General features: G+C 39.1%; 1 long non-coding RNA gene across 1 annotated transcript; it reads left to right on the forward strand.

The window, feature by feature from the left end:
* Positions 1 to 1356: 1356 nt before the first annotated feature.
* LOC130459053 (uncharacterized) lies at positions 1357 to 2662 on the forward strand. The gene is made up of 2 exons (XR_008918326.1): positions 1357 to 1416; positions 2395 to 2662. It is a non-coding gene; the product is annotated as an uncharacterized LOC130459053 (long non-coding RNA).
* The last annotated feature ends 271 nt before the right edge of the window (positions 2663 to 2933 follow it).

Genomic DNA, 2933 nt, shown 5'->3' on the forward strand with positions numbered 1-2933 from the left:
TGAGAGAATCAAAAACTTATGATAATTAAGCAATCAATCAACAAGCATTTATTAAAATACTACTATTTGGTAAACACTATGCTAAACACTGGAGATAAAAAGCAAAAGTTTCTAACCTCAAGGAGCTTAAAATGTAACCAATGTTCATATATAGCTAAATGAATCGACTATATAAAATGGAACCATGCTAGTTTTAGGGTGGAAATCAGTGGCTAGGGAGATCAGGAAAGGTTTCCTATAGAAGGTGATCTGATACTTGAGCTAAATTTTGCAGGAAAGTAGGGATTCCAAGAATAGAGACAAGGAGGAAGCACATTGCAGCAACTGGACACAGCCAGTGTCAAGGAACAGAGATGGGAGACGGAGCATCTTTTGTGGGGAACCTTGAGAAAGCAGGTGTGAATAGATTATAGACTGGAGAGAGGAGTAATATGCAAGGCAAGTGGAAAGGCAATTTACTAGAGGAGATCAAGCCCAAACTTTACAAAAATAATTTTGTCAACTATATGGAGGATAATTTGGACTGGAGAAAGGCTTGAGATCAAGTAAGAGGTTATTTGGTGGGAGTAGTTTTAGTGAAGGGTCTTGAAGACACAAACTAGGGTTGTAGTCATAGGAGTGGGTGAAAGGACATGTGTGTGAGATGTGGAGATACAAAAAGCAAGATCTGGCAACTGATTGGACATCTGGGGAGAATGAGAGAGGATTCAAGGATACCAAGGTTGAAAACTTAGGTGACTAGAAGAATGATAGTCACCTCAATATTAAGAAGGAAATTTGAGAAGTATTTGATATTTGATAATATTGTGTATTGGTTCCAAGATAGAAGAGCAGTAAGGGCTAGGCAATGGGAGTAAAGTGACTTGCCCAGGGTCATGCAACTAGGAAGTGTCTGTGGCCAGATTTGATGCTAGGATCTCCCATCTCTGGGCCTGGTTGTCAGTCCACTGAGCCACCCAGCTGCTCCATCAAACCTTGTTCTTAAAAAGCTCATACTCTAATAGGAGGGTTCCAATGAGGGTACATGGAAAGCCCTACTGATTCTTAGAGTGAAATAGCAGAACAGATAAGAAGTCCTTAAAGACCATAGGGTATATCAGCAATCAGATGACAATGTTTGGCAATCTAGGGGGTAAAGCAGCAGGGAGGATGGTAAGAGAAGGGAAATGATTTATCTAAGATCACCTAGCTAGTAAATTTCAGAGCTAAGATTTGAACCTAGCCCTTGAATTCTTATTATTTAGAGGTATCTGTGGTAGCACTAGCTCTAATGTTAAAGTTACAATTAATAAGGTTTTATATCCATTGCTTCTTAATCTTAATCACTGGGAATTAAATGTGTTTTTATTCCTGTTTTACAGATAAGGAAACTGAGGCTCTGAGAGGCTAAGACGCTGACCCCGGGTTACCCAGCTAGTAAGTGCCTGAAATAACATTATATCCCTAGGCATCTTGACTCCAGCTCCAACACTATGCTGTACTGTCTCAATCCAGAGCCCTGAAATTAAAAGCCTCAAGGCTCTACTCATTAATCTAGGCAAGCAACCACAACTACTGGATCTCTTGGCTGTAAGATTTCTGATGTCTGATAGGCTGTCAAGAGTTATAATCCAGTTATGACCTGCTGAGTGGATTACTACAACGAGAGGGAGATAGATGAGGAGGAGGAAGATGACAGAAAGATAGATAGATAGATAGATAGATAGATAGATAGATAGATAGAGCATTTTTTAAAGATCTCAGTGTATGGTAGATACTGTGCTAAGTGCTGAGAATACAAATATAAGTCAGATAGTCTCTACCTTCAGGAGCTTACATTCTCATGGGGATAGATAGCACATAAAAGGGAAAGAGAAGAGAAAAGTACAGAGTGCAGGTAACATTATGTAGAGATGATCAGAAACAGCATATTTAGTTTCATTGAAATATTCTCTGACTCTGCCTCCTCCAAATCCTCCAGTCCCTGGCTCAAGAAAAATGAAGGCTACCAGGAACTTTGTACAAAAATTCAATTATATACAACCTTTCAGGAATTGGATTGTTGTATGACATCAGTTGGAGGGGGTGGGGGTGAGGTAAGGATGGAGGAACAATTGAATATCTGTTCTTAGGTTTTGATTTCCCTGGTGGCTTTTCACATATTTAGCCTCTTACAGAATCATATTATCTCAAAGCTGAAAAGGACCTCATAGGTTATTGAGTTCAATATATCCCTGACCAAGAATCCCTGCCACAGAATCCCCAACAAGCCATCATCCTGTCTCTGCTTGAAGGCTTCCTGTGAGGGAACTCACTACCTCCCAAAGTAGATTTTTCTATTACAAGACAATTGTAAATGTTAGGGACTTTTTCTTTTATGAGACTTAAGTGTGCCTCTTTGTACCTTCCACCCAGTTGTTTCTAGTTCTTCCCTTTGGGCCCAAGAACAAGAAGGCAAATATTTCTTCTTTCTAAGGAAGTCTGTTTTCTCCTAACTCCTTCTCAGCATGACTGGACAACAAGCTGAGCATGAGATGGACCTGAAGTAGGTGGAAAGTGAAGGGACTCTTTGATGAATGATAGAAATGACTGGGTTCCAGAGATATGGAAAGTACACAGATGTCCCCTGGTATTGTTCTGCCTTTGTTCAAGTATGGTGACATATATTCTGAGAAGAATTATATATCTTGTCATGGTGAAGTCAATGGTTCTACTGAGGATGAACTTATTTCTTAAGTTTTATTCAATTACAAAAAAAAATAGCAGTAATCTATCAAACACTGAATAAAAAAAAAAAGATAGGGTCTACTTTGACTTGGCCCAGGACTTTCTCAGTCTGAATTTTATCAGAAAAGTTGAGAAGAAGAAGAATTAAAATTTTAAGAAACTAGAAGTACTGGTTTTGGAGTCTGGAAGAACTGAGTTTGTGTCCCACATTTGACACATTGGCTATA

The sequence above is a fragment of the Monodelphis domestica genome, chromosome 1 (genome assembly GCF_027887165.1).
Source record: "Monodelphis domestica isolate mMonDom1 chromosome 1, mMonDom1.pri, whole genome shotgun sequence".
Classification (NCBI taxonomy): Eukaryota; Metazoa; Chordata; class Mammalia; order Didelphimorphia; family Didelphidae; genus Monodelphis; species Monodelphis domestica.